Genomic DNA, 25,500 nt, shown 5'->3' with positions numbered 1-25,500 from the left:
ACAAATCAAAACATTCAACCACAGTCAAGAGATCTGGGTTAAATCCATCATTCTTTTGCTCACCATGCCACCCCAGTTTAGACCTGGCCATATGCAAATCATTCTTGACCCTGTGCCTCATGGGAACAGTCCAGCCTGAACTGCCAAGCCAGGTCCTACCTGGACCGGAAACAAGCATCCTAGGACCAGTTTCGGGTTTCACCCCTCTTAAGCCAGGATAGCTTGATTCCAGTGGCACAGTGAGCCCACTGTGCCACTGGGCTGGACTGTTCCCATGAGGCACAGGGTCAGACTGATTTTCACATAGCCATGTCTGAACTGGGGTGGTGGAGTGAGCTAAAGAATGATGATGGATTAAACCCAGATCAGTTGACTGGGGGTGAGTGCTTGCAATGTTCAACACTCTGTCCATCATCCCCTTTGGTTTTGCTTTGTACGTCCTAAGTTGGCAGGGTATCCCCTGACGTGGGTCCATTGCTCACTTTGCCACTGGATTCAAGCTAGCTTGGCTGATGACGGCTGATTAGACAGAAACCGGTCCCAAGATGCTTGTTTCCGGTCCAGGGAAGACATGGCTTGGCAGTTCGGACTGGACTGTTCCCATGAGGCACAGGGTTAGACTGATTTGCATATGGCCATGTCTGAACTGGGGTGGCGGAATGAGCTAAAGAATGATGATGGATTAAACCCAGATTAGTTGACTGGGGGTGAGTTCTTGAAATGTTCAACACTCCGTCCATCATCCCCTTTGGTTTTGCTTTGTGTGCCAGTGAGCCGTCGGGCCGGCAGCTCTATCTCTGTGAGCCATCTGGTTAGCTCGTAGGTGTGTCTCTGCTATCAGGCCCGACGGCCCATAGATCTCCCTCTGTGAGCTGATATATATATATTCACTGAAAAAAATGTAGGTTTTACAGACGTTATAGTTAGAAAATAGCATTTAAAAACACATTGAAATTCACTGAAAAAACCATTGGTTTCCGGCACGTTATAGTTAGAAATTAGCATTTGTAAAAACATAGAAATTCACTGAAGAAACCATAGGTTTCAGGGACGTTATAGTTAGTTGGACATTTCACTCATACAAACCATAGAAATTCAGCCGTTATAGTTAGTTGAGCTAACTCTAACTACCGCCCCCGTAATGCACTGCTGGTGACATCATATATTACATCATTCATGACATGATGAGTGACATCACTGATGACATCTCAAATTACATCATTAATGACATCACTGATGACATCATCAAGTGACTGTATGTTTCTGTAAAGTTTAAATAGGTTTTATTACCTACTGGCGGTCGCCAGTAGGTAGTTATAGTTAGGACCTAGTTTCCATAGGAAATCCTCAACATTCTATTTGGATTAACTTTGGCCCTGGTGGATGAATCTTTGCGAATTTCTCAAAGAAGATGGCACGGTCCGCTGCGCTCCTTCCCTGAAAGTTTGGGGGGGATTGGTGAAGTGGGGGCTGAGATAAAAGGGGAGTCCCAAAACGTGTTTTCTCCATGTTATTTTCCATAGGACGTTTAGACACGGCTACAGGTCGAACGGCTGAATAAATTTATAAGAAATTTGGCAAAACTGTAGAGTCCGGCTCGCAGATTACGCTTTTTTTGGAATGGTGTAAATCTGTTCAGTAGTTGCTGAGAAAATTTAAGTTAAAGTCAATTATATATCTATAAGCGCGTACGGGTGCGTGCACTAAAGCGGCTGCGCGCGAGCGGAATTTTTTTTTTTGCTGCGTGACGTCTGTTAACGTTCGATTCGAAGGAAATCAGGAAGTGTTGACCGCCATTTTGTCACTACGAGTAAATATATTGTCATTTCAAAGCGTTGGAACATGGAAAGGGGAGAAGGTAGAGATTGTTTTGCTGCGTAGGTTGTCTCAGGGTGTGCAGTAAGGACCTTAAATGCGAAAATATATATATATTTTTTTTTTTAAAGTTGCGGGGTGCACGCACCCGGGCGCGCACACCTATTTACAAGAGTGTGAAAATGGAGATAAATCAGAAGTTTGAGTGCTTTCATATAAGGTGGCTCTGAAAAGAGCCCTTGTGTTAATTGAGTTTTTTCTGCATTTATGCATTTATAAGTAAGTACCGATGCAGAGTCTGATGTTGCAGAGGAAGATTCTGTTTCCCTCATCCGTGAAATGAACACCATCTGTCCTATAGATGTCTTGCATGTGGTAACGCAAGTTGTTGTGGTAAATAGAACCCATTCTATAATCTCTGAGGAAAGCAGAAACAGATTTATTAACATGTCTCCTTGCTTTCTCAATTTGTGCACAATGTTGATTGGACCAATTCCATTTCTGTCTTTGGCATATATTGGAATATACCAAGGCAGTTCGAGGAAAAAGTGTCATCAATTGTCGAAAGGTGTCTTTTAGAAGCATTTCCAGACCTACCTCAGTCAATGTGCCAAGCTCGTTCCCACCACAGTGCACAATTATAAGGTCTGGTTCTGGGAGATGCATAAAAGTTTTCACCAATGGTATTAATTGGTGACATCTTAATCCTCTTTGCCCAATCCACGTTATCTGCACATTTGGTAAATCAAGGTTGGAAATTCGTCTGCTTGCTGCATATTTTCCACTCCAGTGAATATAGCTGTGTCCTAAAAGCCAAACCTTCATTTTCAAGGCAGATGCACTCGTACTCCGATGGGTTCTGGAAGTGGAATGGCAGTTAGAAGCTGAAAGTCAGGATAAAAAAATAGATGAAGCTTGGTGTGGTTGAAAAACGAAAAATGATTGGTTGATTCTAATACGTGAAGATTGAAGACTACGTTGCATGTTAATGTTATGTAAAAGAAAAAGTAGTATTGGGTGTGAAAAAAATGACATGTAACAGAGCTGTGGATAGGCAGGTGTTTCTGGAGGGAAAACAGTGTTGTTAGTTTACTGTAGAACGTTGAGATATGAACTTTTGACCTGTGCCTTTAGCCAGGTGCAGAATGAGGTGTTACCATGGAAACAGCCAGAGATGGCAGTGGGTGATGGGTGACTTTTATGTGACATTGAAAATATTGTGAGGGACAACCAACTGAAATGTAAATTTGAATACAAAATTTTGCGGGAGGAAATATGATTGGCTGAAGAGACATATATGAGTCTGTATTGACTGGATATCTGTGCCATTGAATTTTGGTTGCAGTGATAGCAGCATAATTGAGAATTCCGTCAAACGAATATCTATTTTGTGACTGTCACTGTTGTACATCGTACAAAGCATTGGTAAAGGTAAGTCTGTAACTGTTTGTTTTGTCATGTACCGTAAAATATGGTTTACTCACAAATAATGATTGATTTTCCTCATAGTTTGAAACTAAACTGATTTTTGGCTGTCATAATGTGTTGTATTTCTAAAACTATTTTTAATTTAAATGTGATATATGAAGTATAAAATATGTTTAATATAAAGAGTAATTATTTGTGTGATTTTGAAGCCTTTATATATAATGAGAGAAGTTGTTTATGAAGTGAAAAAATGATATTAGCAGAGAGACAGATAATGCAGATAGAGAGAGAAATGGTATATTACATGTGATATCGTCTCAAAAAGTGGTAATGCTTAATGAATTCTTAAACTTTCTGACAGACGACAAAATTACATTGTAGTTTGTGGCCGCGGCTTGTACTGGTGGGGTGAGAGGGGGAGGTGGTCGAGTAAAATAAAATGAAAAGTTCTGACCATGAGGTTGTACACAGATTTGTGCAGTAAATGTGTTCGTAAATTGAGGTACCAAACGGAGTATAAAAATATCTCTCTCACTCCTGCTGTTTGACTGCATCTTTATCTCTCTTCTGTTTTCCGTCTCCGTTGCCCTGTGTTATCTTATTGTGTGTGTGCCTGTCTGTGTCTGCCTTCAGTCCGGGCTGAGGAACTTTGCTGTGGAGGCACACACAGATAGTCGCATCAAAGTAGTTGGAACGTTTTCAAAAAACTATTTATATAATTGAAATGCTTTTTTGAAGCGCTAGTGAATGTTTTCTTTCAGAATTACCGCTCGGTTGTTTCCATAGAGCAGAGGGTATGTTGTATTTCACTACTTAGTGCCTCTGCATCTGCACTCTGTTCTCTGGTGGCTGGCGGAGAAGTGTTTGTTATTGTGGAGATTAAAGCGTGATAAGGAGTGAAATACGACATAGCGTCTGGTCTGTAGAAGCGTGGGAGCAGTGATTAACACTGAGTGAAGCAGAACTGCGACGATGCTTGAGAAGAGTAATAAATTATTTTTTTACAGAGGTACAACTGTCTGCATGGTGCGCGACCTACTAAGAAAGGGTTCACGGGCTGTTATAGGCCTGCGGGTTCTAGTATGAGTAAATCAGGTCGACAAAAGAAAATATTAAGTTAGTACAGCTGAAGTTACGTGGAACACATGAATACTGTTTCAGTATACAATAATTTTAGTTGAGATTATGGATTAAAAGAGAGAACGTGTATATTTGAAATGTTTATACAGAAATGCACTGTTTTCAAGGCAAGTTTCTAATCTAATACGAGTAGAGACATTGCAAAAACAAAGTAATCGGTATAGTCAGTAGTACATAGAATACAAACGGTATAGTTGATGAAAAATGAATATGGTTTTGCAAAATTAATTATACACTCTTATGAGGAAGTATATTATATTTTAATAAATGGAAGAAGGTCTCTGGCCTTTCAGTTTAGGAACGATATATAAAAATGCTAGTGGTTAGACATTATGTCTTTATCAATCAGCTCTCTGCATGCGAAGCACTATCACGTTTCTGTTATGCTATTGTGTAAGGGAAAAAAAACGTGCCAAAACCGACAAAATGGCGAGAGGTGCATGTATGAAAGCCCTGTAAAACTAACACAGTGAAATTTAGAAGATTTCACTGAGTCAGCTTTATATCATTGCTGAATCAAATCCTTACGCCTGTTTGAAACAGGCATAAGGAGTGATGCACCATGCAATGTGTGGCTTGCTCCTGTGCATTGCAGTAGACATGCTGCACTTGCGACGTGATTCCTGCAATGCGCCGCTTTTGCGGCACAGATGCGTGACGTATCTGTGCTGTTTTTACTCAATGGGGTTCCACATTGTAAATGCGGCACATCATGGGTGGCAGAGCAGTGGTGCACATTAACTGGTGCATCTCTGGGGATGCGCCAGTTAACATAAATCTGCCTCTTTACATTTAAGTATGAGCAGGGGACACAGAGTCGGTGAGGCTTATCCAAGGTTAAGAAGAGATGAGTGCTGTTCACTGAAAACTTGGACATAGGCCTCACCTCCTCAGCATCGCTGGACATGGCTAAATAATAGCTGCAAAATGTTACTCTTGTTAAACAATTTTACTATTATAGTCTCTGAGATTTGTCTCTTACTCTGCAACATCTCATTGTTGTTCTCTTTCTTTAAAGATGACGACAACATCAACCATGAGTGATAATGAGCAATCCGTTGATGTCGATCTTATCGTTGAACTTGTCATTGAAACGTCAGTGGAAGTAGATCCCTTAGATGATTTAAATCCTGAGGATGATGAAGAACATGATGAGGATGCCGATTTGTCAGATTTGTATGACATAGGGTGGGAAGCTGACCTGCTTGAGCCTATGGAACTATAAACATTTATTTTTAAAATTTACTGGAAATAAAAAGTAAAAATGTAAACCGTTTCATTTAAAATTTTTGACAATGATGAGAGTTAAAAAAGGTTAACCTGATGTTTTAAAGTTATTCACAGGCTTCTTTAGAGGAAGTATTCTATATGATTGTAGCGTGGGTGTTTGACTTTTTTATAGGTAATAGAATGCATTTTGTATGCTGTAGCAGGAGGGGTACTACATACTTGAATATTCTTCAATGCTTATTTTCATTTCGTAAGTGGTATTGAGACCGACACAGAACTTCAATGGATCGGAGGGGCTGTTCCTGTGCATCTGGAGGACTGCCAAGCCATTGCAGCAGTGGGAGTGAGGCCTCTCACGACAGAGAACTTCAATGGATCGGAGGGGCTGTTCCTGTGCATCTGGAGGACTGCCAAGCCGTTGCAGCAGTGGGAGTGAGGCCTCTTACAGGGGCGTAGCGCAGCTCCTTTTGATGTTCACAATTGCAGATAACAGGGTAGAGATGTGAGAGAAGTGGGTGGAGTGCTTCGTGTAAATTGCAGAATAGAAACTACTAAGAACCAATTGGAAGTGTTGTTGTGAAGTCACATGACTTCACATGCGCATCTCAGGACGTGTACGCGGTGATAGTATCTGGTCACGTATGCCATTTGGAAGTAGCGGTCTAATTCAGCGAAGTTTCAAAACGTGAAAAGGAGTAAATCCAAATATATCCGGATTTAATATATCTTCTGAGCTGGAATCAAGCATACAATTGTTAAAGTATAAAACCTTTTATATTTTTTTTTTAAATATTAAGGTGTGTACATTCGGTCACACACGAAAGTTTAAAAAGACATTCGGCTCTATTTAATGAAAATTTTCATAATAATAAAAAAGAAGCCTAGGTTTACTGTCTTTGACGTAGTATAAGTTCTTTGATGGGTCTATGAAGAAATTTAATAAGTTGCAATCGCGAAGTTTTCCCGAAATATATAGGCGGGTGCGCGCACACGGTCCCGCACGAACGAAAGCCAAAAAAGGGGAGATAAACCCCCTTTATAATGTGCTCCTGGAGCTGTTTTTGGTACAATGAGTTAGTTCTGAAAAGAACTTTTTTTTTTTTTAAAACAAGTGTTATGTTGTTTGATTTTGGACCAGGGCACCGCAGGACGTGTCTTTAGGTCAAACCCTCAAGTATGGCACCGAACATCCAGGACTTATGCCATTTGTGGAAGGCAGTGACATCTAAGAATCTCAGGGACCAAGCATATCCAGAGTCCTCCCCGGGGTATTTGCACAACGGTCCTCCACCCCTAGGCCGACAGCTATGCTACCTTGACAGGAGCAGTGTCATGCAGTTTTTGATTTTTTTAACTTGCAACAACATTTTCATGTGTGACACAGGATCAAAATGAAATGAAGAAATGTATCTTTTCTCGGGGCATTTATGACTCTCAATTTTTAGTTTAGTAAGAATGAGGCTCTGCTCTCCGTACAGAAGAATTTCTCCACACTCGTTGCATTTCATGTGCACCGTTGCAAGATATGGTCTCAAGTCCATCACAGCACTCGATGGAGATACAGGTCGTCCACCAGAAGATGTGCTGGCCACCTCTGATGGTAATAGCGTGGCCAGGGCTCTTGTCGATGCCTGTGCAAATTCCACAGGGTGCACTTGTTTGACATGCTGCACCATGGTATGTATGGAAAAGGAATATTTTTTTCTTGGATTTCCTCTTGAGAGAACCGAATTGCATATCGTGCAGGTAACTTTTGACGCATTCACTTTCTTTTGTTCTTCAGGATAAGTGAAAAATTGCCAAATAAAAGATTCCTTTTTTCTTTTTAAAGGTAGTCGCTCATTTCCTTCAGATTCGGAAGATGAATGCGGGCGGCAGCCATTTCAGCAAAGTCTTCCGAAGGGTGTTGAACGTTGTTCTCTTTTGAGAGTAGAAAAGATAGTGAGAGGAGTTGGTGGAGTCCTCCGTGTAAATTGCAGAATAGAAACTACTAAGAACCAATTGGAAGTGTTGTTTTCAAGTCACATGACTTCACATGCGGGTTCTCAGGACGTGTACGCGGTGATAGTATCTGGTCACGTACGCCATTTGGAAGTAGCGGTCTAATTCAGCGAAGTTTCAAAACGTGAAAAGGAGTAAATCCAAACATATCCGGATTTAATATATCTTCTGAGCTCGATTCAAGCATACAATTGTTAAAGTATAAAACCTTTTATATATTTTTTTAAAATACCAAGGTGTGTACATTCGGTCACACACGAAAGTTTAAAAAGACATTCGGCTCCATTTAATGAAAATTTTCATAATATTAAAAAAGAAGCCTAGGTTTAGTCTCTTTGACGTATTATAAGTTCTTTCATGGGTCTATGAAGAAATTCAATAAGTTCAGATTGCAAAGTTTTCACGAAATATATAGGCGGGTGCGCGCAGTCGGTCGCGCACGAAAGCCTGGAAATGCGCTATCCATTTTATTGAGAACTGTTGCCGAGAGTGCGCACACCGGGTCGTGCACGAAAGTTTAGAAAGGCTATTTTTATTTACAGGCAAATTTTAATGCGTTGAAAAAAAGGCAAGGTACAGACTTTCTAATTCTGTATCGCTTTACAAGGAGTCTCTATGCAACTTGAACAGTGAAGAAAACGGCTTGTTTCTGAAAAAAATATTGCCAGAACTTTATTGAAAAAAGTATAGGTTGTATACACAAGATATTTCTGAATTAGCATTTTAAAAACCTATGAAATTCACTGAAAAAACCATAGGTTTTACACACGTTATAGTTAGGAAGTAGCATTTACAAAACCTATGAAATTCACTGAAAAAACCATAGGTTTGACACCAGTTATAGTTAGCTGGAAATTTCACTGATATAAAACCAATGAAATTCCACGTTATAGTTAGTTGGACTCACTATAACTTGCGCGTGTAATGCACTGCTGATGATGTCACATATTGCATCACTCATGACATCACTGATGACACCATCCTTGTGACTCAGTGACAGACCTCCTTTCACTGTAATCTAACCCTTGAAACGCATATTCAAAAATAGAAACTAAAATGTTCAAAAAAATGGAGATACCCATACTAGTTACAACAACCAATTCAATAATTCCACCATGTATATACACATGCACTAATTCACCAACAGTTCTATATAGTCACTCATACATATATTCACTAATCATATGTAGTGATACACCTACACATCCTGTTACACACCGACAGTCATCCAAAAGTTATTCACACACATACTCACACATGCAAATAAACTATTGAACATATATTTATTTGCATAAACAAATATACACACACTACCACTTTACTTCTAAGGAAACTTACACATACTTACTCTCTTAAAAAATCACTTCTAGAAACAAATACTAATTTAAACAGGAACTTTTACAATCCCTCACTCTCACATATAGTCACTTATATACATCAATATTCACATATACTACATTAAAACATATGTAGTTACTGATAAAGACACTAATAAGACAGTCATTCACTCACTAACACAGACATATGCACACGAATCCACCCATACAGTCCTGCACATATGCTGTCTTCAAAACACATACAAACAGAGACTCAGTCATTCTTGCATCTATGTACTAAGTAATACTCCCACCAAAGCATGCAAACACTCATACTGATACTAAGAAAAACATCTAATCACCTATATACATACACATGTACCTACTCATCAACCCATGCAGCCACTTATACACAAAGTGAAACACTAATACATGTATTTAAATATTTAAGCATTACTCACTAATATATGTATTCACTAAGATATTCAATAATATATACATATATAACACATATTTATTTTTCAGAAAGATACACATTCACTGGATGGTGTCATCAGTGATGTCATGAGTGATGTAATATGTGACGTCATCAGCAGTGCATTACACGCGCAAGTTATAGTGAGTCCAACTAACTATAACGTGGAATTTTATTGGTTTTATATCAGTAAAATTTCCAGCTAACTATAACTGGTGTCAAACCTATGGTTTTTTCAGTGAATATATATATATATATATATATATATATATATATATATATATATATATATATATATATATATATATATATATATATATATATATATATGCCAAGATGTATTAAGAATGAGTGGGTGTATAAGTGTATGGATGGAGGATTTAGTAGGTGTGTGACTGACTGTAAAAGTGAGTGATTAAATGTATCTTACTGAATGCATGGGTTAGGGAGTAAAGTGTGTGAATGTCTATTTCAGTCTATCTATTGCTGTGTAAGCTGCTGCATTGGTTGGTGAGTAGCTACATGAGTGTCTATATGGATTATAGATTGGTTGCATGAGTATTTGTATGGGTGCCTGAGTGTGTGTGTCTGTGTGGATGGGAGGAGTGTGGCTCTGTGCATAGATGTGTGAGTGCTTCATTCACTGGGTGTATGGGCTTAAGAGTGCATGTGGAAACAGCTGCATGAGTGGGTGAGTGTGTGTATGGGTGTGTTGGCGAGTGAATGCATAACTCAGTGCTACATGTCCCAGTAACTACATATGTAAAAGGCAGTCCATGTGAGACTTGGAGTATATAAATGACTATACATGAGAGCCAGTGATTATGAGAGTGGATGTATTTGATCAGTGTGTACTTGTATCAGTGATTGTATAAGAGAGTAAGTTTATGTTAGTATCTGTATGAATAAGTGAGGTTGTGTGTATATAACTGTATAGGTGAGTAAATAGAAGTGTGATTGATTCTTTGCATGACTGACTAGGTGTTTGAGTACCTCTGGATGAGTGGTGGTGTGTGAGTGTTTATATAGGTGTATGAGTGCCTATTATAGTGTTGATGAGTCACTGTATCTATGAGTGACTGTATGGAGGAATGAGAGGATGTGTGTGTAGACCTAGGAATCCGTGAGTGCGTACGTAGTAACTGGTATTGGTGACTCTATTCTTTTAAAAATTGTAGTCTGTATTTGAGAGTGGGTGTATCAAAGATTGTATGAAGGTATAAGGAGGTGCATCAGGTTTTCACATGGATGATGTCATCAGGGATATATATATATATATATATGTATATTCACTGAAAAATCATAGGTTTCAGGCGTGTTATAGTTAGCAATTAGCATTTAAAAAACCTTTGAAACTCACTGAAAAAACATAGGTTTCAGGAAAGTTATAGTTAGTTGGACATTTCACTCATACAAAACCATAGAAATTCCACCGTTATAGTTAGTTGAGCTAACTGTAACTCACCCCCCCGTAATGCACTGCTGATGACGCCACATATTACATCATTTATGACATGGACAGTGACATCACTGATGACATCTCAAATGAGATCATTGATGACATCACTGATGACATCATCCAGTGACTGTGTGTTTCTGTAAAGTTTAAATGTGTTTTATATATATGCAAAGCTCTATTGAAGAATGAGTGGGTGTATAAGTGTCGGTGTAAAGAATTTAGTAGGTACGTGACTGACTGTATAAGTGAGTGATTACATTACTGAATGCATTGGTTAGTGACTAAACTCTGGGAATGTCTGTATCAGTTTGTCTGTTGTTGTGTAACCTGCTGCATGGGTTGGTCAGTAGCTACATGAGTGTCTATATGGGTTATTGATTGGTTGCCTGAGTATTTGTATGGGAGACTGAATATGTGTGTGGGGCGGTGGGAGGTGTGTGACCCTGTGCATAGATGTATGAGTAGTTGATTCTGTGGGAGTATGGGTTCAAGAGTGCATGTGGAAACAGCTGTATGGTGGATGAGTGTGTGTATGGCTGTGTTGGTGAGTGAATGGATGTCTCAGTGGTACATGCGCTAGTAACTACATATGTAAAATACAGTGATGTGAGAGTTGAAGTATATAAATAACTATACATGAGAGTCAGTGATTGTGAGAGTTGCTGTATGGATGAGTGTGTACTTGTATCAGTGAATACATAAGAGACTAAATATGTGTTACTATCTGTATAAATACATAAGGTGGTGTGTGTATAACTGTATAGGTGAGTAAATGGGAGTGTGATTGATTATTTGCATGACTGACTAGGTGTGTGAATAACTGTGGGTGAGTGGCAGTGTGTGAGTGTCGGTATAGATGTATGAGTGCATATGATAGTATTTTATTCATGAGTGTCTGCATGTATGAGGGACTGTATGGGTGGTTGAGAGGATGTGTGTCTAGACCTAGGAATCAGTGAGTGCGTATGTAGTAAGTGGTATTAGTGTGTTGATGGTTTTGAAAATTATGCTCTATATTTTAGAGTGGATGTATCAAAGGTTATATTTGAATGTGAGGGGGTGCATCAGATTTTCATGTGGATGATGTCATCAGTGATGTCATTTGAGATTTCATCAGTGATGTCATCAGTGATGTCACTGACCATGTCATGAATGATGTAATATGTGACATCATCAGCAGTGTATTGCGGGTGCGCGAGTTATAGTTAGCTGAACTAACTACAACAGGGGAATTTCTATGGTTTTGTACAAGTGAAATGTCCAACTATAACATGTCTGAAACCTATGGTTTTTTCAGTGAATTTCTAATGTTTTTTAAATGCTCATTTCTAACTATAACGTGTCTGGAACCTTTGGTTTTTTTCAGTGAATTTCTAAGGTTTTTTAAATGCTAATTTCTAACTATAATGTGTCTGAAACCTATGGTTTTTAAGTGAATTTCTAAGGTTTTTATAAATGCTTATTTCTAACTATAACGTGTCTGAAACCTATGTTATTTCAGTGAATTCCAACGTTTTTTTTAAATGCTATGACCTGCCAAACAAGCAGAGGCTCATGGAGGACATGCTGTGGATGGACGCGTAAAGGATGGCACCCACCGCTGAACATGAAATGTAACTTGGATCTACCATGCCCTTCAGATCCTCATCATGGAATTGCTGCCACAGGGCATGGCGCAGATGATTGCTGCTGCCCCCACACCCTTCACATCTCTGCCGCCTGGTGTTAGTGCCTCACAGCACTACCATTTATTTCCGCCATCTGAACTGTTTATCCTTGGTGCCACACATGGCCCCACGACCTTCCATTGTCCCACCTTACACTCTGATGCACTCACCTTGATCCCTAACATGGCCTGCCATATCCTCTCCAATGACCAATGACATAGCGACCTCACTGTGGACTGTACCCTTCCAGTTCTGCACTACCTTTCGTCCCCATATGGACTCTGGTTTGTCCTCCACAAGCCCATATTGTCAAGTGTGCTTGTCCTGTCCCTCTACCGCTTGAGCTGCTAAACGCCACTGGATGTACAATAAACATCTAGTGACACACTGCTGTGTTATGTCTAACCTAATTTATGTATGAAAATGTGGAAGAATGTAAAGACAGTGATTCACCTTACGTCAATGATGCTCATCTATGGGATGCCAGTCACAGTATGCTACATAGCCTATTATGTTTCCGGTGCCGTAAAAAATTCAATAGGGACACATGAATTAGTCACTTCCTTGTCCGGACATGTATTAAACCACGGCCAGAGCTCCAGTATCATTGTTGCTATCCCTGCCATGTTTCGTCATACGCCACGCCACGCCACGCCACTCTGATTATTTTCCTATGTTGGCTCCACATAGCTACCTGTCACAAGCGTACTCGCTGTTGGTGTGCAGGTTAGAGGTCTAGTTGTCAACATGTCACGGCCACTCCCTGAGGGCAGGTTTGCACACACACCACACCCATCCGGCACCTGCGTCACAGGCCATGTGACCACGCAAATATAATGGATCGACAACGTCACATCTTTTATTGTCCATGGTGACTCGATGGTGGACGCTCCACGGGTCTGAATCATAAAGAGTCCATGAAAAGTTACGCAGAGGGTTAGTCGCACCCTGAGCTGTATGGCCGCCACAGGCCTACCACCAGGTGGCGCAGACTTGAATTGCACAGGGTTAGTGCCACCTGAAGATGTTGTGGGCGTCAGGGGACTACTACCATGTGGCGCGGACTTGAGTTGCATAGCGTTAGTGCCACCTGAAGCTGATGTGGCCGTCAGGGGCCTACCACCACGTGGTGTGGACTTGAGTTGCACAGGGTTAGTCGCACCCTAAGTTGTATAGCTGTCAGCGGCCTACCACCACGTTGCGCTGACTTGTGTTGCACAGCGTTACCAGCACCAGAAACTGATGTGGTCTCCGCCATTGATGACTCAGGACTCAGCGAAATGTGTGGGCTACGGAGCAGGTCCACATAATGTGCACCAAGCCGTGGTGGCGGGACCGGGCCCTGGAGCTTTCACGGGCATGTGGAGTGCCGACTGGTAGACACTCCGGTGGCAGAAGCTAATTATTTGGTCATGGATGCGCAGGGGCGGTGGTGTCTCTCTCTCTCTCTCACTTCCTTCTATTCACTCTCTCTCTCTCTCTCACTCTCTTCCTTCCTTTCCTTCTATCTCTCTCACACTCTCGTCCTTCTCACTTTCTCACTTCCTTCCTTTCCTTCCCTCTCTTTTTCTCTCTGGCTTTTTTTCCTTCTCTCTTTCTCTGTGTCTCACTCCTTTGATATGCACATTACACAAGTCCTTATTTTGTGCTTTATTTTCCAGGCTATGTCATCGACATTGATGGACCCAACAGGAGTCTTCCGCCTTGTTGTTTTGTGTTGAGTTTGTTAAGTTTCAATAAAGGTTTTGGTTGTTACTTAAATGATGTGGGACTCTTTCTCGTTCTTATTACTGTTATTTGGTGGTGTCCACCATGGTGTTAAATTTTGGGGCAGTTAGCGCGGGAATACTCGTGATGTCTGCAGTTTGCACCAGCTACTGAATAGTGTGTTAGATTTATCTCAACATTAGTTGCGTTAAAGTACGGATAATTAGATGCAGAGTAGGGGTTCCCATGCAAAAACACACAAGGTGCACCTTTGCGATTTATGCTAAATCCTAAAATCCTCTTTTGAATTGCACTGTGGTAGTGGGTTCATTTACAGTGTACACACAAAATCAATGAAGAAATCTCATTGTATTTATATTGACTGGGAATAGTGTGTCAGGTGCTGGATCTTGGTGGGGTACACTGCCCAGTTTGTTTATTTTTCTGTACACGAAAAAACCACATCACAATTTTCACAACGAAAGGCAAAAACTGCGATGCGTAACAAATTCCGGTGATAAGCCGCGTTAGCATTAGGAATTTTACACCTGCTTTCTCCTGGTGTTAAGCAGGACAACTACCTGCAGCATGAAAGGGAACTCTGACAAGAGCCACACCGGAACATCCATAGGTGCCATAGAGTCAATGAGCATGATACACGGATACCCATGAGTGCCACAACACTCATCGCAACAACCCCAGCACATCGCAACAACCCCAGCAAGTGAGCAAGTGTATCGGTGTGGTAATTGTGTTAGCTTGATGAGCACGGGCCCTGCAACATCACAGTGTGCTGTCTTCAGCAGACATTACCATGTCACCTCAACGTTGGCAGTGAGCCTGGACATATAGCTATTCACACATCCTCCTGCGTACACAAGCGGCGTGTGCTGGTCCGGTGTATACAGGTCAGCGCAGGGTTGTGCCTATCTAGCAAGGGGAACAGGGTGTCTCTGTGTACTGGTGTGACCGCCACAAGGGCCGCAGCAGTCGATGTTGTAAAGTGGCATGCACCACCTCCAAAGGGCAATGTGATGGTGTGGTTGGAATGCCGCAGGACATGTGCGAATAGGCATTACAATGTTGTGATGTAGGTGCACACAGGATATTACAGCACAGCGCACAAAAGTGTGGGGGCTCGTGGGAGGGAGGAGTAGCTGTTTTGCAACGTAACACACGGTGAACTCGCCCATGTGCCACGTGCTGGGCATCTCATCCATGATGACCAGGGTTGTAGACATACCACAACACCCACGACAGGCCTCTGTACACATTCTGTGTGAATGCAGCCGGAGAAGTTACTGTAGGGATGAAAGATTCTTTGTCTGAGCTATCTTGTGCTAGCACATCTGCTGCTCCGAGAAGGAACTTGCAAGTGGTCAGCCCCCCCTGACAGATATGATAATATTTGCATCCGTCTCCCACACTACGCACTGCCCGATTTGAGAACAACGAGTACACATCCAACACTCAAAAGTCCTTCGTCATAGTTAGCGTGCGTGAAATGGCCTTCACACGTACTCCCACCATACCCCTTCCCTGTACCCATTGCACACGGACTCGGCTCATTGCACCAAGCTGTGCCATTTCATCCACAAAACTGGCACACAGCAAGCCAGTGCAGCTACAAGCAGAGCCACTGACGCAATGGCAGGGCATCCCAAACAAATGGTCGACTCAATTCACATCCACCTATACCTTGCACGTCTGCTGCATGTCCTGGGTGCACTGCCTTTGGCAGTGCTGCAGATCACTTACCGGCTGAGCTTCCGCATTTTGGATGTCACCAGTGTTCAACCTGTGTCGCAATATCGCACGTGCCTATCCGAGTGATGCATGGACGTGTGCCTCTTCAACGTGTGGGTAGCTGACATGGATTACGATGGTGTGTGCGCTCCCTGTTGGCCCATGACCAGGAGTGTCATGGTGATGCCCGTGTATGGCATGCATCGATGTTTCGCATGCATGTTGGGAACTGGGCCTGGGAGATTGCACGTATCACAGTATGCAGTGAGCACATTGACCCACTCCCTGATTCTGCTTTGGTGCACATTGGGTACAGTAGTTAGAGTCAGCACATCTGTTCCGGTCAGCTGATGGATTACATTGATGACCTGTCAAATATTGTGGCCATGAAAACAACAAAAGAGTGTGCCTTCTTACGAAAAGAGCAGGCATGAAGAATCTCACTAGATTCTTTTGGAAGCCCTCACTCACCAACCTAGTTGGTGACATGCTTAATCATCGGACCCCACCAGGAGAGGCTGAGTGCCACCCCGGTGTGCTTCAACACCAGAATTACGGTGGAGCAGGATTACTTGATTAGGTAACAAGTGAAAGAGACAGCGTGGTGGTTAAAAATGTCAAGATTGTGTCCAAAAATCATTTATTAGTTGGCCAGCCAGACACACTTAAAAATGGGGTGTGGGACAAAAACTGGATAGATTGTTCAGCTATATTCCATTGTGTATGGTCGACATGTTTCTGCCTAAATGATGCTATTTGCCAGGCATTCTTCAGGACCAGAAAAGTGTGCCTCAGCGGTATGGGTGCACTAAGGCCCACCCTAACCAGAGGACGTGAATGTGAAAAATTGAAAAATGAAAATGCAGTCCTATTATTCAGGGGTTGCTCTGTTTAGAAAAACCAAATTGCACCTGTACAGGAAAAAGAACAAAGACAAACACACAAAGAGAAGACAAACAATTATTAATCAAGTTGCACGTTTGTTGTCACAGAATTCTCATGCTCTAGTGCTCTTCAATGTGCACTTACAGCGTAGCTCAGAGAGCAAAAGTGTACTATGGTGAGTAGTATTGTGCATTTAAATTCACAATTATCCCTAAGAGGCAAGATGGTGGCCGCTGCTTAGCTGGACCACTGCCGAGATAGAGGCAGTGGTATTCGTCTCTAGCATCGGATCCTTTGAGAGCCGAGCTGAGCCATGCAGAGCCAAGCCGTATCCGTAAGCAGTATCCAAAGCACACATGAAGGGCAGGCTCCGCAGACCCGACAGACTCCGCAGATGAAAGAACTGGAATTTTGACGAGCTCAGATTTTGAGGAGCCCATTGTTCTCATTATAGACTATCTCACCTTGAAGGCGCAGCTTTGGAGTTTCACAGCGCCTGCCTCCTGGCCGTCACCTTTTGCCAGTTGCACACTGTACTGCATCGCATCTGACCGCCCTGCTTTCATCATTCATCACCAAGTTACCAAGAATCACTCCTCATAGCCCCTCATCCATGTGTCTTCACTCTTCACTCCTCGCTATTACCTTGCCTCTCTTACTCCGCACTCCGGACTCCCATTTGCTCCTGATGTTCGTAGGAGTCAGGCAGGCGCATCGGCAGAGACTTTGGAAGGTTTGCCTCACTGCGGCTGTCACTCGTGCTCTGGAGCAGCTGGTGCTGGGCGTCGTTCAAAGGCTCCTTACTGTGCCCGCGGTGCCGACCGGTGTGACTGCTAGCGGAGCCAGTGGAGGCGGCGTCCTGGAGGGATCAGAGATGCCTCCCAAAGCATTGTCAGCGGCAGCGTCAAGGGCGGCTGTGGCAGCGGCGGTCTTCAAGGCCCGCGTGGAGGGGGCAGCAGAGGCGGCGGAGGCAGGGGCAGCGGTATTTGGGAGCCCCCCACCGCGTTCGCCGGGCCCAGGAAACATGCTCTCCCCGAACCTTGATTGAGATCACGATCCTCTGACACCAACATTACCACCAAGGAGAGGGAGGGGCGGAGCCCCTTCCAAGGATCATACAGCAGGACCCTCAGTAGAGGAGCTTCCTCAGAGGGCAAGGGCATCCAAAGATTCTGTTAAAAACACGGATTCGGGATAGGATTGCGGCGGTCAGAGATTAAGGAGGAAATCCCCCTGGGTGAGGAGTTAAGCCAGGCTGCCGCGAAGGGGGCTACTCTGCAAGATGTTGTCGTTCCCACCCCCACTCTCCCTTTCCCTCTCCCTACCCCAGGGACCCAGAGACTCCAGTATCTCCAGGAACTCCAGTACCCCCAGTAACTTCAGGGGATGTTATTGTCGAAAGCAAGAAATCCGAAAGGCCCATTCAGCTGAGTACTATGTCTGCCCCAGCAGGTGGCCCAAATAAGGATAGTATGGAGGTTAAGGAGGGTGAGGGGTCTGAGGGGGGCAGTGTCAGGCCCCCTCTGAGGGCTGCACACGTCGGATCAGGGGGGAAGGTTAGTGGACCCTCCCAGCCCCAAATCTCAGATAAGCCTGATAAATCTGATGCGCCCCTCCAAACCGGCCTCCACCAGGCGCTACCAGACCTGGTAGTGAATACATCAACTAAATCATCTAAATCACCTAAACCATCTAGATCGGGCCTCCTAAGAGATGAACAAAAGAGTATGGAAAGGGGGAAACTGGAGCAAGAGGAGCAGGAGGGGCAGGAGGTAGAAAAAGTGGAGAAGGAGCCTAGTGACTTTTTCTATTCTCTATCTGAAGGGGCCGAATGGTCTGATAATATTAATAATAATAATAATAATAGGGGCATTTATAAAGTGCTGAGTTACGCACACCGGCGTGTCCCCGCGCTAACAATGGGAGAGGCGGAAAACAGGGAAATTTAGCTGCCAGGCAGACCATTATCTGACATAGAGGTAGGTTTTTAATTTAGCTCGAAACCTCGTTTCTACTGGTTCCAAGCGTAGGTCTACTGGGAGTTTATTCCAGTGGTTTGCCGCTAAGTACCTAAAGGATCTGCCACCCATACGAGCTTTCTTCACCTTGGGGATCCTCAACAGTCCCCCACCCGCAGATCTGAGCGCTCGAGCAGGTTCGTAGGCTTCGATCAATCTCTGCAGTGGTCGAGGTGCCCTGCCATTCAAAATCCGATGACAGGTGCAGAGGGCCTTGTACTCGACTCTGCTCTTCACAGGAAGCCAATGTAACTTCTGCAGGGCCATCTTCGAGTGTGCCCTTTTGGGCAGCCTGAGGATCAAGCGTGCTGCCGCATTTTGCAGCACTTGAAGGCGACCAACAGTTTTCCCCGGTGCCCCCAAGTACAGCAGGTTCGCATAGTCCAGCCTTGCGGTCACCAGTGCATGTACTAGGGTTTGACGGGCTTCTATCGGCAGTAGGTCGAGGACTTTCCTCAGCCTTTTCAGGACCCCAAAACACACGCCTACCACACGGTTGATCTGGGGCCCAAAAGTGAGACCAGCGTCAAACCATACTCCTAGATTTTTTGCCTCCTGACAAGGGGTGGGAGTTGATCCTAGACAGGATGGCCACCAAGCCGACGACCAGGCAGACTGGGCTCTCCCTACCACCATCACCTCCGTCTTGCTGCCGTTAAGTTTTAAGCAATTCATGGCCATCCAATCGGCAAGATCTTTCATGCACGATCGGAAGCCATCCGCAGCAAGACAGGGCGCATGCGACAGGGAGATGACCAGTTGCGTGTCATCGGCATAAGATACCATTTGGAGGCCATGATTCTCCACAATAGAGGCAACAGGTGCTACATACAGATTAAAAAGGGTCGGGCTCAGGGACGAGCCCTGGGGCACTCCCTGGCCCAGAAGTACCCCTTTGGAGTAGCAATCGCCCTGCCTCACTTGGAAGCTTCTTCCCGTTAGGAATGCCTGGATCCACCTCAGCGCAGTGCTAGCGATGCCACCTCTGTTCAGGCACTGTAGCAAGATGGAATGTGCTACAGTGTCGAACGCCGCGCTGAGGTCTAGCAGGATTAAGGCCATAGTTTGCCCCTCATCTACACCCTGTCTCAGATGTTCTGTTGCCATGAGAAGGGCGGACTCCGTAAAGTGGCGTGGTCTAAAGCCGAACTGCGTGGCATGGAGCAATCCCGCCTCCTCCACATGTTCCATAATTTGGGTGTTAACCACCTTCTCTGCTACTTTGGACAGAAAAGGCAGGAGTGAGATGGGCCTCAGATTTTCTAGCACCTCAAAGCCAATGTGAGATTTCTTCCGGAGAGGGAGCACCACTGCCTGTTTCCACCCCTTGGGTAACATGCCAGACTTAAAGGAGGTCTCCAGGACATGCCTTATATAGGGCTCCAGGACTTCCAAGCTGTCCCCCAATCGTTTAGGGGACACTGGGTCCAAAGGGGAACCAGATTTTATTGAGAGATAAACCCTGACTAGCTCTTCAGGAGGGGGAGTGCTAAAGCTTGTGAGGAGCCCCGGAATCTCCGTACCCTCCGATATTACCTCAAACTCAACCCCTGTGGGGGGAGGGTTAGGGAAAGTCGAGTACATTTTCTCGACTTTAGTAGAGAAGTAGTCGGCGATGCGATCGCATATTTCCGTCGAACAACTCTCTGGGTCTGCAGACGAGTCTATAGTAGTCAAAGACTTGTAAATGCAGAAAAGCTCTTTAGCCGAATTTTTTGCCCCTAAAATTTGCCCTGCATAAAAGGCCGCCTTCGACTTTTTAATCAGCCTATGATGGAGCCGCCTTTTTTCTAGAAACAGTTCCCTGGCCTGAGTGTCATATGTTACCCTCCATACTCTTTCGGCTCGCTTACATTCCGCCTTTGTCCGCCGTAGCTCTCCACTGAACCATGGCGCAGATCTTTCCTTGCGGCCGCACGCGGATGTTCGACAGAGTGGAGCGGTCTGATCCAGCGCCTCTGTAATGCGCCTATTCAAGTTAAAAAACGCCGATTCTATGTCCTCACCTCCTGGCTGGCCTTCCCTTGTCAGTGCTTCATTAAAATCCTCCAGAGAATTTTGCCCAATTCCTCCTTAAATAGTTCAGGGGTGCCTGACTATGTTTTATGGCTTTAATGCTATTTATGGAGAATACCACCAAAAAGTGGTCTGTCCAGGGGATTGGCTCAACTGTGGAGACCTCGACCCCTCCCCAGTTAGCAAAGACCGGGTCCAAAAGATGACCTTGCCGGTGCGTGGGATTTGAGAGCTTGAGTTCAAGCTGTAGGGCTTGAATGTCCCTGCAGAACTCCTCCGCTCCTTTATCCTCTGGGCTGTTCAGATGCAAATTCAAATCTCCCAGTAGGAGGAATTTATCCCTACGTAGCGCTGCCTCTGTTACGCTCTCTAACAGACTCTCCCTAAACTTGGTGCAGGACCCAGGGGCTCTATATATAAGAAAGCCTTTAATCGTCATTCCCCCATTAACTTGTATGGTGAACGCTCCTGCCTCACTCTCGGCGATCGGGGTGAACTCCAGTAAACATCCAAGAGTCATCTTAAAAATAATCGCTATTCCCCCTCCCTTCCCCACTGGCCTGTCCTGCCTGACCATGGAGTAGTTCTCAGGCATAGCCTCGATAATATCAGAGTCGGAAAACTGGTCCAACCATGTTTCCGTGAGGAACAATAGGTCAAACTTTCTCTCCGTGAGCAGCTCGAATATGTTGAGTCTATGCTTACGCAGTGATCTCACGTTAAGAAGACCGCAAGTTAGCGCGGTTTGCTCCCCCGTACCTTGCAACAAGGTGATGAAACGAAACCGACAGTGAGCACATTCCGCATCTTCACTTGACATGCCATGCCTACATGGATAGGAGGTATCCGGACGTAGGCTGAGGAGCTGCTCCCTGTCCCAGTAGATCTTATCAGCAGGAACAGGGGTAGTCGCCCCAGCCCGCAGTCGGCCGCGGACGGGCGCAGACGGGCTCGACTTTGGCGACACTTCGGCGCGCCTTCGTCGCGCCCGCTGCGCTCGTCTGCTGCGCTTCCGGGGGTACATCTGCCTTTTGTATCCCTCAGCCCGTCAGCCTCCCAGCCACTAGACCGCTAACCGGCCCCTCGCGCAGCGGAGGTGACTGCCTCTCACCTCCACGCCCTCCGTTCAATGGTGCTAGCCACCCTGTCGGAACGAGGCGTGAAGGAAGGATGGACAAGACAGCCGCCCCGAGTGCGTCAGGTGAGTCTGGAGGGTGCGAGGGGGGGTGGAAGCCTCAGCCGCTAAGGGTATGGCCCCACCAGAGTGTCCTGAACAAGTGCCCTGCAGAAGTAAAAATAATTAAAATAGATACTGCGATATCCGATTTTTAAACCAAATAGCACACAAACAGCAATTTAAAATGTCAGCGCGCTGGCGCCACGCAAGCAGCTGTGAGCCCTGCCACTGCCCACTCACCATGATGATAGAACAAGCACATCACTAGGGGGGAGCAGTGCATATTCGAATGGAGAAGACTCCGATGATGAAACCCCTCAAACAGCTGTAAAATACGTACTGAAAGGGATGCAGAACAGGGGGGTCGTACCAGGGGAAGAAGGGAGTTGTCCCAGGATAACTGTCCTACTACCCCCATGCTAAAATCTAAAGAGGCAATGCTAGTAGACGAAAGTGCACCATCAACGCTAGATGTAATACATCAGGCCATTTTGGGCCATAGAGAAGAGACTAGGCAGGATAGCTGGAAGACCAAAGCAGGGATGAGGAAAATGCAGGGCGTTGTAAGCAAGCTGTCAAAGGCATTTTCAAATATGGGTGACAGAGTTTCGAATTTGGAGGAGAGGATTGTTGTTACAGAAGCTGATGCGTCTAAGGCCACATCTATGGCAGAGGCACATTCTGCGCAGATCAGGGACATCCAATGGAAACTCGAAGAGTCAGTAAACAGGCAGAGACGCAATAATCTTCGAGTATTGGGAGTACAGGAGGGTCTTGAAGGGTCCGACACCAGACGATATGTGAATGACCTCTTCAAAGGGGCCTTTCCGGAACTGTCAGAATGGAACTGGTCATCTCAAATCCAAAGGGCACACTGCATTCCACTGAAACCTCAGACACCAGCTACGGTAGGGGAGAGACCCCGGGCCCTACTCGTCTTTTTCGGCAACTTACTTTTGCGGCAGGTAATCTATGAAAAGGCTAGGCCAGATGCCAAAAGATAAAGCGGTGAGGTCTCCTTCTTTGTCGGCCCTGACTTTTGCCATGTGACAGTGGAGATACGCTGGCGGCTAAGACAGCTCATCAAACCATTCCAGGACAAAAAATTACAGGTGATCAACCCAGCGCAATTGAAAGTAATAAATAATGGTTCTGTTCTATATTTTGTGTCAGAGATTAAGGCTAAAGAATATCTAGACACATTGGAAAAATAGGAGTATGTCCTGTTGTAAGTCCTGTTAAAAAGTAGCGAGCAAGTTTTAGAGCTTTTGGTTCTTCGGTACAACCATTATTGAGGGCTATTTCATTCAGACAATCATTAGTGGAGGATGGTGGGTAAGGGGGGCCCACGGGTTTGTGAAATGTGAAATGAGGTCTATGTCTGTAATGTCTGTAAAACGTATAGCTAGTCACGGTGTTAGTGGGGATAGGGAACGGAACTTCTTAATTAGTAGATATCTGAGTAGGGCTCTCCCCCCTTTTGAGGCAAGGCCTGTTAATTTCTTTCAATTATCTATGATAATCAAGGGTCACGGTAAGGATATCTGTGCACGTTCAGTTAGCCACTGCCCACTCTCACAGTATACATCACATGCTCAGACTTTAGTCTGAGCGTCCCAGGGGGGTGGAAGGGTGTTCTAGGGTAGGGAAGGTGGGTGGGATGGAGTGTGGGTGTGGGGGTGGATGATGACATCATCCCATGACTGTGTGTTTCTTTAAAGTTTAAATATGTTTTATATGTATGCCAATGTTTATTGAAGAATGAGTGGGTGTGTAAGTGTCTGCATGGATGATTTAGTAGGTGTGTGACTGACTGTATAAGTGAGTGATTAAATGTGTCTAACTGAATGCATGGGTTAGTAACTGATACAGACATTCACACCGTTTAGTTTGCCAGTTGGTGTAAGCAGTTGCATGGGTTGGTGAGTAGCTAAATGAGGATCTATATGGGTTATTGATTAGTTGTCTGAGTATCTGTATGGGTGCATGAGTGTCTGTGTGGGTGGATGGGGGGGTTTGACTCTGTGGATATATGTGTGAGTGGATGATTCACTGGGTGTGTGGGTTCAAGATTACATATATGAAGGGCTGTATGGGTGGGTAAGTGTGTATGGGTGTGGTGGTGAGTAAATTGATGCCTCAGTGGTACATGTGTCAGTAACTGCATATGTGAAAGGTAGTACATGTGAGTGTTGGAGATGTAAAAAGGATTTCAGCAATGGGATCAATTGGTGCCACTTTAACCTTCTCTGTCCAATCCATTTAATGTCTACATTTGGTAAACCTAGGTCTTTGTGAGTTCCTTTCTGTTTTGCGTACCTTTGGCTCCAGAAAATATAGCTGTGTCCCATAATCCACACTCTAAGAGAGGTCTGGATGCACTCAGATGGTCTCCGTAAATGAAATGGCAGTTTGAAAAGTAAGATTTTTCTAAAATGGTGGATAAGATGCAGTTTTGAAAAAAGAAAAGAAATGATTGGTTGTTTGACAACATTCTACACAGAAAACTAGGGTGCATGTTTCTGTTTTTTAAAAGCCTGATTTTTATTGGTAAAGAAAAACTGATAGAAAAGAACGTTACATAAAATAAGCTGGTATATTGTCAAGTCAAGCACACTTGCTGTTTTGATTTGCAAAAATGTTTCATGAACTTTTCACCTGTGTGCTCAGTTAGGTGCTCCCTGCAGTGTTTCTATGGTAACTGGCAGAATGTGGAATGGGGGAAGGGTTGAAAGCTTTGTCAGTTGGAAAGGGTTCAAAAGTTCAAGAAATAGAAAAGTGTGTTTCATTTTGACTTAATGTGGGAATAAATGTGATTTGTTATTTATTTGTATATGTGTGTAGATTGACAGGAAACGTTTGCTATTTGCTATAGGACTTCCTGACCCCCTAGGGCTGCGTAGGGGTTTTTACAATGAACCCCAAGGTCAAAATATTTTATTTGTTCTTGCTTAGGTACGCTTACTGGACGACTTACAGACTTTGCAACGTATGTCGTACGTACGTGCATGGTACACGCAAGGTAAATCAACCGTAAAAAAAAATAGCCTCTATCAGTAATTTTTATAATCCCCGGGGACCCCATCCCCCGGGGCTTCTTTTTAAAAAAAGACCACAAAAAAAACTGGTGTGGAGGGGCTTAAGCCCGGGGACCACCACCTCCCCGGGCATGGGCATCCGCAGACATTTTTAAATGTTAACGTCATCACCATCCTCCGACATGATGTGTGCCAGGTGGGGCACAAGAAACACTGGGGCGCAGAACTGGGATAGACTCAATTAAATGCCAGGAATCCAGGACATGTGACTGACCCTGCCACAGGCCAACAAGCACCACCTGTAGTGAAAACGCTAAACTTTCTGACAAGGTGCTTTATCTGTATCTGCTAGGTGTGCAGACTTCCGGGTCCTCGATCCAAC

This window comes from Lissotriton helveticus, chromosome 4_1 (genome assembly GCF_964261635.1).
Source record: "Lissotriton helveticus chromosome 4_1, aLisHel1.1, whole genome shotgun sequence".
Lineage (NCBI taxonomy): Eukaryota > Metazoa > Chordata > Amphibia > Caudata > Salamandridae > Lissotriton > Lissotriton helveticus.
Note: the sequence above shows the minus strand (reverse complement) of the source record.